The sequence below is a fragment of the Nuphar pumila genome, chromosome 6 (assembly GCF_984573655.1).
Source record: "Nuphar pumila chromosome 6, dmNupPumi1.hap1.1, whole genome shotgun sequence".
Taxonomy (NCBI): Eukaryota; Viridiplantae; Streptophyta; class Magnoliopsida; order Nymphaeales; family Nymphaeaceae; genus Nuphar; species Nuphar pumila.
Genome location: NC_143254.1, coordinates 25,214,435 through 25,226,601, shown reverse-complemented (window position 1 = coordinate 25,226,601; position 12,167 = coordinate 25,214,435).

The window sequence follows — 12,167 nt, the reverse complement described above, 5'->3', positions numbered from 1 at the left end:
AGAATGCGTTCCTACATAAATCGCTTACCATTCGTGTGATCCTCACTTTGGCACTTCAGCATGGTTGGTCTCTTAGCCAGTTGGATGTCAAGAATGCGTTCCTACATGGGGACTTGAAGGAAGAGGTGTATATGGAGCAACCTCCTGGACATAGTGAACATGATGCGGCTACATGGGTTTGTAAATTGAGAAGGTCTCTTTATGGTTTAAAACAGGCATCTCGGTCTTGGTTTGAGAGTTTCTCCATGGAAATTCAGCAGCATGGCTTTTCTAAGAGTATACTTGATCATTCTTTATTTATGTATAAGAATGATCATGTTACTACTTGGGTTCTTATATATGTTGATGACATCATTATCACTGGGAGTGATGATGCACATATTGCCTTGGTCAAGTCTTTACTCATGGCCAAATTCAAGATGAAGGACTTAGGCCCATTGCGATACTTCTTGGGAGTTGAAGTCGATAGACAAGATGATCGACTCACTCTAAGTCAACACAAGTATACTCTTGACATTCTTCACACCACTGGTATGATTAATTGTAAACCTCTCAGCACCCCATCTGTCTTAAATCATAAGTTTAGTGCAAAAGAAGGCCAATTATATCATGATTCCACTTTATATCGCCGCATTGTTGGTATGTTGTAATATCTTACATTTACAAGACCTGACATTGCTTATGCTGTAAATCAAGCATCTCAGTTTATGCATGCTCCCACTGATTGTCATATGGAATGTATTAAGCGTATTCTCAGATATCTGAAAGGGACTATTGGAGATGGATTGCTCTATCACAAAGATGAAAGCTTCACTACAGGACACCGTTTACTTACATATTGTGATGCAGATTGGGGTGGGGACCCTGATGAGCGTAGGTCGATTTCAGGATATTGTGTTTTTATTGGCCCAAATATTGTCACTTGGAGTAGTAAGAAACAAAAGGCCATTGCTAAATCCAGCACTGAGGCAGAGTACAGGGCAATGGCAGCAGGGACAGCTGATGTCACTTGGGTACGACATCTTCTTCAAGAGTTGAATGAACCTATCTCTTCCTCTCTGCTTTTATGTGATAATCAAAGTGCCATTAATATTTCTTTTAACCCTATTCATCATTGTCGCACGAAGCACATTGAGATTGATCAGCATTTTGTTAGACAAAAGATTGAAACAAAAGAAATTGAGGCTTCGTATGTCAGATCAGAAGACCAAGTAGCAGACATCTTCACCAAAGGATTGGTTAGTCATCAATTTTGGTTACTTAAGGGCAAGTTGAGCATGATTGAAGATCATCCTCAACTTGAGGGAGGCTGTTAAATATGTATATGTAAATGAATATATTTCTGTACTGTATTGTACTACTGTACTGTATTGTACCACTTGTACAGCATACTGTACTGTATTGTACTACTGTACTGTATTGTACTATTGTACTGTATTGTACCACTCGTACAGCATATAAATATCAATGGAAAGGGGAGAAGACATCATTGCCGCCCAACATTTTTTTCTCTCTTCCCTCTTACCTCTCTCTCTATCTCTTGCTACGATAGTAAGGTGACTCCCACATCTGATTTCTCACAATATGTCTCAAGAAATGTGACATTCTTAGAAAACAAAAGTGGCTTTTAAAAAAACGTTTCTCAACAAAAAAATGTTGATTATTCTTTCTTATTTGACTTATTGTCTAATAATGATGATATATCTAGTGATGATGACGTATCATCAAAACATGATGAGGAAAATGGGGTTGATGATGGTGAATATAACTCACTTAATGTCCAAGAAGGTAGAATTTCAAGTGATCCTATAACCTATTCTCGTAGAAATTGAGATACTTTCAGAAGTGCTATTAATCAATATAGTGAGTCTGTTCCCACTATTGACCACAGAAGATCCGAAAGAAATAGGAGACCTCCAACTCGTTTCGTTTCTTTTGATTTGTTTTCACCCAGATATAAGACTTGTCTTAGTGCTATTCATTCTTACTTTGAACCAAGAAATTTTGAAGAAGCTAAAAAATGTATAGAATGGCAAGAAGCTATGCAAAACGAACTCAACGCTCTTAGGAAAGCTGAGACATGAGAATTCCAAACTCTACCTATAGGAAAGAAAACTATAGGTTATTGTTGAGTTTTTAAGGTTAAGACTAAGAGCGATGGATCTCTGGAGAGATACAAAGCTCGCTTAGTCGCAAAAGGGTATGGACAAGAATATGGTATTGATTATGAAGAAACTTTTGTTTCTTTAGCTACCGAATGGTTACAGTTAGATGTCTTATCACTATTGCGTCTATTAAAAATTGAAACATTTTTCAAATGAATGTGAAAAATGCTTTTTTAAATGGTGATCTTAACGGAGAAGTTTATATGGATGCCCCACCAAGCATGAAGATTCCTAAAGATAAAGTTCTTCGCCTTCGAAAAGCTCTCTATGGTTTAAAACAGGCTCCCAAAGCCTGGTATGATAGATTTACCAGTGTAATGCTGAAAAATGGATTTTCCTCTTATTATACTGATACTGCTTTGTTTACTAGAAAATTTGATGCAGGGATTGTGATATTATTACTCTATGTTGATGATATGTTAATTATAGGTGATGATGTTCAAGGAGTCAAGGGTATTAAGTTTGTCTTGACTTCGAAATTTGAAATGTCAGATTTAAGTTTTCTGACATACTTTCTTGGAATTGAAGTTGCTTATTCTTGTAAAACAAAGCATCCTGCTCTATTACAATGGTTCGAGCAGAATTAAAATTATTACAACCCAATTAAATTAAATGGCCTGAGGCCCTAAAAAAATAAAGAAAAGTAAAAATTGTGGGGCTCAGTTTACTCATGATCTAGCTTCTGTTGTCCACACATGCATGGTCCTTGCTGTCGTGTTTTAATGAAAATCTAAAGGCTCACACGCAACTGCAAAAATCCATACCACACAAAAACGAAACAACTAGACTATCTAATCTAGTTAAGGTCAGTTGCAAGCAAATACCAATTAAATTCAAAAACCAAAAATCTAAATGTATTTAAATCTAACGAAGAGAACAAAATCTAAAAGTAAATATACTACACTAAGACCTAACACTAAACTAATAAACTAATGAAAACACACAAAACTAATCCAGTCGTGCCTTGATAGGATCTAATCAGCAAATCAGATATGCAAAAAATATTCAGGCAAGACTTCAAATGGCAACAAACTGGCCGGCCACAACCTGACAGGCTGATTTGAGCAGGCCTGGTATGCTGGCAGGATCTGTAGGGTGTTCATCAGACTACTGCTAAATCTAAATCAGATTTGATTTGGTTGGATGTTGATCATATTTGATTGGCAGTTTTGCTGGCAGATCACTAATTGATCAGGCTGCACGACAAGCAGCCTAATCTACTTACCTTGTAGTCGGCCTGGGTTGATCTACGATCGGTAAATCAAGGTCTGATTTGGCCTGGTAGGTCTATGTAACAGATCTGCTTAGTTGCCTTGTTAGTTGCACGCTGGTTGGCAGCAGATCAGGGATGGTTTGCTGCTGCCACATATCAAGTTTAAAAAAATAAAATAAAACAAATAAAAAATGGATTGATCTGCCAGCAGGGATAACCGCAGGTTGACTGTCATGTTGCCTGCTTTAGTGTTGGTTGGGTCTGGTCTAGCCTAATCAGGGTCTGATTAAGTCTGACCTGATCAGACTGGCAGTAGATCAGCCTGGTCGGTTTGGGGCTAGCCGAGTCTGACCAGATCTTGATCTGGTCAGATTATGCTGGCCAAAAATAGGTTGATCTGATCAGAAAAAATAGAAATATACATTTTTGTGTATTCTTTTTCAGCAAGTAAAAGAATAAACTAAATTATCAAGCAAAAAGATAATCTAATCAAGAAGAAACTAACCAATGCACCAAAAAAATTAAACTCTAATGTATACAAAATTTAATAACAACTACCTATATGCAACAACCTAAATTAACTAAAAGTATAAAGAAACAGGGGAGAAGAGGCTTACCTCAGGTTCGCCACCAACAAATTAGAACAAAGCGAGCTTTCCTCTTTTATCGCACTTGTCACGCACCTCCGAATGCAATAAGGAAGACTCCACACTAGCGAGGAAGAGAAAAGAAAAAGAAAAAGGGGATGAGAAAGAAGAAAGGGAAGAGAGGGGGCCAGTTGAGAGTGAGAGAGGCTAGAGGGGGGGAGGGCGTGATTTTCAATGAGGAAGGACAACCCCCTTCTCTTCTAAACATTATATTTATGATGCTAATTAGGGTTAGAGGGTGTTTTAAAAATTTTTCTAAAAGAGTATTATAATTTTCAAAAATTTCACAAAACCTCCTTTTAAAAAAAATTATTTTTGAATACTTGTTAAAGAAAACTAAAATTTTCTAAAAATATCAGCTAAACATAGGTTTGTTTCTTTTTGTTTCTTTTTTTCTTTAATGTGATCAAATGCGACCTTGCAGGACAATGCATAAACATCAGCTAAACATAGGTTTTTAATACTAATTTCACACAATATCATGCATAAAAATATCTAACAATATGAATAAACTATGCATGATCAGTAAGTCCTTTTATTATAGCATATAGCTATCAAGTATGCAAAAAAAATTGCACCAGGAAAGACAACCTTCATAGGTTTCAACCAACCAGATAGCACCAATTTACAATTATGTAATCAAGGGAAAATTCATCACATGTAGACACTTGTTTTCTAAGTGATGAATGTCATCACCAACTACTTATTAAGTTGATAATTTTGCATAGTACATGAAATATATTACATCTAACTCTTCACATTGTGACATTCAGACAAAGGTTTGCAAAGATCTCACAAACAACAGGATTATGGGACAACCCTAGTTGTCGCATCACTTTCATGCAAACGTACTTACTGTAGATTCACTTTCATGCAAACGTACTTACTGTAGATTCACTGTCATGCTGTATAAATTAAAGCACAAAAAATTAGACCAGCAAAGAGCTTACCATAGATTTGCCCACACAACTGTTTGCCTTTCTGGTGTCATGAGTAGTGTTCCTGGCAAAAAAGAAGAAAATAATGCAAAAGAATATAAGACACTGTGGTAAAGATATTAACCCATTATCAAAGCATTCTTAGGGCACTCCAATATATCATGTTTACTCATCCAGATATTGCATATGTCATCAATAAAGCCTCTCAGTTCATGCATGCTCCAAGCCAAGATCATTGAAATGTCAAAAGAATCTTATATCTCAAAGGGACAATGATGCATGGGTTTCATGTTTATAAGAACAAGTCATTGAAGTTATCAAGAAACACAAACATAGACTGGGCAGGATGCCCAGCTGATAGGCATTCTACAAAAGGCTAATTCACCTTCCTTGGCATAAACCTTCTTTCCAGGAACTCATTAAAGCAACAAACCATTGCTAAGTCTAGCACGAAAACTAAATATAAAGCCCTGACAGGAGTCATGTCTGAACTTACATGGTTGGGTTATCTCCTGCATGAACTATGTTAAGAGGAAGGAACTTGACGTCAGATTCATTGCATCAGAAGATTAGTTAGCAGACATATTGACCAAACCTCTACCCACTGGACATTTTGAAGGTATTATATCCAAGCTCCATCTCACCCTTGGAAAGATGAACTTGCAGGGGGGGGGGGGGGGGGGGGGGTGAAGATCAAGATAAGTAAGATGAACATTCAGTTGGATACTCACCTGACCCACATGATTTCAAGAAAAAGTCATTGAAGAGATAGATTACTCGTGGATGTAGGCACGCCCTAGCCAAACCACATAAAATTCGTGTGTGCTCCTCCCTTCTTGCATGTGTGAGTGTTTGAATTCATGTTAGATTTGATCCAACGTCAAATCTGGTTCTTATCAGGTCCCTTTAGGAGAATAGTCTTGTTTCTCTTATTCTTAACACAAAAGCTGTCAACATTGAATTCAAAAATATAATTATTATCTTGAGTATTCATGTGAAGCAAAACTAAGTGTCAAAAGGCTTACAGTGCCAATGATGTGGCCACCAACTTCAACTCCCTGAGCAATTATGCAATCAACACCAGCAGAAATAGCCTTTTTTGCATCCTGAACAGAACCAACCTGCAGAAAATCTCGTAATCACTTGGTTACTACGGCTATAAGAGACCCATCTGCCACTTAAGATCGATAGTGTTGGTACACTAGTCACTTAACTGTAAGGTGCATTTTGATACTATTACATACCCAGGGGAAATATAGTGATCATGGCTCACATCAATTATATCAAACATCTTGAAAAACAAAAGAGAATAAATAAGTAGGCAACACAACTATAGCAACTTAAAAAATGAAGCCAAAAAGAAAGAAAGAAAGAAAAGAAAACGGGCAGTAGGAGAGATCACTAATTTGTCATCCTCTCAAAAGAAAAGAAAAATAAAGTGCTTAGAGTGGTCAAATGACAGTAAGAGAGATCAATGACCTGATAAAGACAGTAGGAAATTGATAATATTATGAATATAATAAGTGTGACCAAGACAACAGTACTGGCCCAGAAAGTATGATTAAAAACTTGTGGAAGATGCACAATGATAAATGGGATTATTGATAGAACCATAAGTCTTGCAGCTTTACTGGTATTTGTGTTAGTAGTAACACCAGAGACTGCAAATAGATCACTAATCTGTCATCCAATGTACCACAAGTAAAAGAAAAAAAATTCAATACTCCAACATTGGCTATAGTTAACTAATCGGTAATCCAATATGCCAAAGGTAAGCAATATTAAAATGATATAATACACCCGAGCTTTTTTGTAGAAAGAAAACATCACTTAAGAAAAAAAGAACTTGATAAGAAAACAATACTTAAAGTTCCATATCACATTTTACAATAAAATTATGTTTAATATTTCCTAAAAATTGCTTGCACACATCAGATACAAAATAGATTTATTTGTATTTTCTATGTGGCGGATCATGCTAGCTGGTTTTGTTTTCCCTATTACTCTAGGGAAATTTCCCCTTATTCCTTCATTATTTGTCCTTGATAGCACTCTTGGACTTTACCTAGCAACAATTTCATTAATTTTTTATCAGTTTTTAGAGATTTGGGAGATTGACTGAAAATGTTATAAAGAGAATTCATGAATATAATCAGTTTTCAGAGGCTGTTGAAGGTAACAATGTGACCATTTTCAATTGAAAATTGGAATGGATTAAAGCCAAAATTTGTTCCTATGCTTAGAACAACATGAAACCACAACAATAGATAAGGCAACAGATATGTGTTCCTATGCCAAAATTTGTTCCCACAGCTGCAATTGAGTTGTCACTGCTGACATCAATCTAAATTTCATAAAGTAAAATGATAATTGGCATCTCCAGGTCAGTGTATTAAAAGTTGTTTTTCTTGCCCCTCCAGTTCCTAAGGGAGTTGTGCTCAGCATATGCATCATTTCAGAAAAATGGATTGTCGATCATGATTTATACCTCGATCAAGATTGCAACAAACACGTGTCTTCCTGGATGGAAAGGACTACAAATTACACCATAGTTGTAAAGCTTAGGAGAAATAGACAAAGAAACAACATGAAATGGAAATGGCCAAGAACTTGATCATATCTGCAGATAGAAACTTAAACTTACATAATGTCTGTGCTAAAATATGGAAACTATGCGAGGTAATTTCTCAAGCTGCAGACTCCAAGGCCAATATTTGAGATTTGTGATCAATGTCATTAAAGATGAAAGTTCCAGACATGGGTATGAATTGCTTGGTAATGAGCTGAAACAAATATCAGTGTTGATAAGAAAAAGACATTGAGAACCACTTCTTGAAGCAAAAACAATTGAAACAGTCCTCGATTGCTTCTTGTGATGCAACCCCTCCAATGAATGCAGCAACTGCATGGAGCTCAGCACCTCCAAACCGACACATTTTATTGATGAGCTCAGCCCCACCATGCATGACAGATTAAGATCAGTAACAGGTTAATTGAGTCCTGAATACATGCTTACAATTTACTAATTGCTACCAACGCCACTTATGAAATATTACAAGCCAATTATCGCATAAGGTGGCACCTAGCCAGATAAGTGTATTTTCCAAGGAAAGCCATGCAAATACATCCAGTGTTCCTGCCACAGAGTCTTCTTTCTGAGCAATAATGTGCTAATGTCATATACAAGCAACTATTCTAAGTATCAAGCAGATAGGTGTGACTGGATATCTCATATTAGGATCTTAAAAGTAATCAATGTGCTTTATAATAAATTTACTGGTCAGCATTTAAGGTCCAATTCTTCAATGTCCTATGTGACAGTTCAAAACATAAGTCTAGGACTCCATACTTATGAATTTATTGAACTATTCCGAAACCAAATCTAACCATATTAAAATTTTAACAGTACTCTAAGACCATTAACCATAGGTATCAAGTAGAAGCAACAAATTTACATCAAGAAACACATAACTGTGTATTAATAGTAGGTCCATTTATTATAGCATATAGCTATCAAGTATGATCGAAAACCTTCATTGGTTTCAACCAACCAGATAGCAGCAATTTCCTATTATGTAATCAAGGGAAAATTCATCACATGTAGACACTTGTTTTCTAAGTGATGAATGTCATCACCAACTACTTATTAAGTTGATAATTTTGCAAAGTACATGAAAGATATTACATCTAACTCTTCACATTGTGACATTCAGACAAAGGTTTGCAAAGATCTCATAAACAACGGGATATGGGACAACCCTAGTTGTTGCATCACTTCCATGAAAAAGTACTTACAGTAGATTCACTGTCATGCTGTATAAATTCAAGCACAAAAATTAGACCAGCAAAGAGCCTTCCAAAGATTTGCCCACATAGTTGTTTGCCTTTCTGGTGTCATGAGTAGTGTTCCTGGCAAAAAAGAAGAAAATAATGCAAAAGAATATAAGACACAATGGTAAAGATACTAACAACCTTATTCCACAGTAAATGAAGGAACAAAAACGCTATAAACAAATAATCAATAAAAAATTTAATATCATCCCAGAAAAAAAAAGTTGAGCTCTGCTATCGACTATAGACATAATTAATTGATCCAAAAAATGCAAACCCTAAACAAGAAAGAAAACCCCGCCCTTAAGAACATAAACCAAACTAAACACGCACACATTATAGAACCCCAAACCAAGAGGAGGAAAAGAAAAGAGAGAAAGAGCGAAACCCCTATAAAAGGAACGAAGATCACCTTAAACAACCGGAAGAAACGGGTAGGTGAAAACTACACCTAAAAAACTAGAAAATCCAAATCCTAGACGAGTACCCAAAAGAAAAACCTAAAAATCACCACTCGAACCGCAAAACGGCTAAGAGCGCACAATCCGAAGACAGATCAAAGAAACATCACCAGCAAAAAAATACTCAAGAAAAGGGAAAAAAAGAGAAACCCTAGCAAAAAAGACCGAAGATTGATCTCCAACAAGAGATCAACGAGAAAGGTAGAAGAAGCGTGCACGTTGCTCCAACAATCGATCGGATCCGTCTTTGATTAGAGCCATCTAAGGCACCAATCAGAAGATCGGACGGCCATTGTAGTGAACCAGGTACTGGATCGACTCCCTGAGTTTTATTCAGAAGGAAAAAAATAAACAAATTATTTCAAATTGTCACAACTAAACTTACGCAACATTCCACGGTTCTGGTCCAAGAACCCTCGGTAACATCATCAGATTCATGCTTCCTGCTCCCACCTGATCAGCAACCCAAAGTTCTGCACAAGCGTGAAAAAAAAACACGACAAGACACCAGAGACAACGGGACTTTCAAAGAAGCTCGAAGAGGTCAACTACCTCTGTGTTGGTGCATTGCATTATAGCGCACCCAACCGACGCCCAGTAATCCTAATTCCATCAAGAAACAACAAAAGAAATTCAATTAACAAAGAAAGAAGGCGATCAGAAGAAACCTTGGACACATAAATCAACGAAGACGTAGATGTAAACCAAAACCAGAACCCTAGACGCGGCGAAAAAAAAGAGGAGGATCCAGAAACGAGATTCTATCAAATCTCGCCGCGGTTTTGAGATCGCCGACCAGCAACCGTTGGATCTCCCGCTGGAAAGTATGATCGGAGGAGGCTAGGGTTTTTTATTTCTCATCCGGTTGAGTGGACGACGAGGGCGGCGAAGAGGAATCGAAAGAGAGAGTTCACGAGGCGGAGACTCTGAGGCTTCGATTGGAGAGGAAAAAGTTAGGGCACATATGCAGTGAGATGAGGAAGGGGGCGGCGATCGTCTTCGAGTGGAGGAAGGAGAGGTGAGGTCTCAACGACGACAGGCCCTTGGGGAGGCCGAGGAGGAAGGCGGTTGGTTGGTTGAAAACGGAAGGTGGAAGGCGGGAAAGGAAGAGAAGGTATCTGATTTGGATTAACGGGAGCGAAGTGGCCTTTATACAAGGAGTTGGGGCGTCTTTATTTCGGATGGGTTTGGGTTTGGCGCTTAGGAGTTGAGATCGGGTCTGAACCTGAAATGGTCTTCACGCTTGAATTGCACGCAACGAGTTTACAACATTTGGAATAGTGTGCATCGTTTTTTTTCCCGTCCTTTTCGTCCATGTTCATTTTGTAACGGGGGGGGATCGCAAATCACAAACAAATATGGACATGACGGACGCGCGGAACTCCATCCACTGCATCCAATGTTTGTTGAAATTTGCCGTTCTCAGAGTAATTTTTGTCTGAATCACGCTGAGAACGGCGCATCAAACATGCCCTAACGAACTTTATCATCTTTCTTTCCAAACTAAGACTGTCCAACGTCTTTCTTTCCAACTTTCCTACTTCCATCATCTTTCTTTCCAAACTAGGACGGTCCAACAACGTCTTTCTTTCCAACTTTCCTAACCTTTCCCTTCAGTCCATTGAAGTAATCGTTTCTGTTCATTTTATTATTTAATAAAAGTTTCTAATACCCCTAAAAGTTTTGGCTTAATTCATGCACATAAAATATTTCAAGTTTACAAATGCCCACCAAAGTTTTTATCTGGGTTAATCAAATCACCTTCAATTTAATAATTTCTAATTAATTCAGTTATAAATTTTTGAAAAATTTTCATATACCCCCAAACGTTTCGACCAAATTCATGTGCACACCAAACATTTTAAAGTTTACAAATGCCAACCAAAGTTTTTACCTAAGTTAATCAAATGACCTTCATTTTAATTACCACTAACGTAGGTCAAGATGAAACAACTTTTGTATAATCAGTTTGCTCCATCTAGCTCTTCCTGCAAGAAACCACATTATGTTCTTGTTTCAAAAAATGTCCAAATCCGATCACATAAGACCCATGTGATCAAACCCAGTCCAAAAGAACCTTCTTTGAAACCTCTTCCAAAATCTATACAAAACTTATAAACCCATATCCAATTACTGAGATTTTGAATCCAAAATCTCTTACTGGATTCACACCTATTTTATTGAATCTCGATGAACCCACCTTAGGCCCCAAAGAGCTAACCCAAAGTAAACCTAATTTAGAACTAAGCCAAGACCTGATTGACCTCAATCCAATGTGACTTCCCCAAGACCTATCCATACCGAAATTAGTTCTTCACCAAAAACATAATGACCATATCCAAAACCGTCTTATACCCACCCTCAACAATCCAAACCCGTTTGGGACCTTGGGCTTGCTCAAATTCGATCATCATGGAAATAAATTCATGGTGGATACCTTGATGTTTGGGACATTAATAGCTGCTGGCAAGATTATTTTTTAAGTGATCCAAAATTTATCTTTGCCATTTGTTCTAGATCGATTCGTTCTGGACCAGCATAAGAACACATAATGATTTTGGATGGTTTGGGAAGTATACTAAAGTTTTTTATACGCTCTTTTGAGAAGATCCTACTTGGCCCATTCAGCTCATTCAAAAAAGAGTCGAGATCTAGTTTCATATTATGGGTCCATAACCCATAAAGTGGAGCGGAATCGGAGAAAGCAAAAACGATATCTAGATTTGAGGGCAAGCTTCTCCAATGCAACTCAAGGAGAATGATGCAATTGTGAAGCAGAAGAATTGGGTCCACAAGGGTTTAACTGGATGCATTTGTATTTTATATTTTTATTTGGTATTTTGGTCTTTGTACTTAAATCACAATATTTATTCTATATTTTTGGGATAGATTTTATCTTTTCTAAAAGTTAT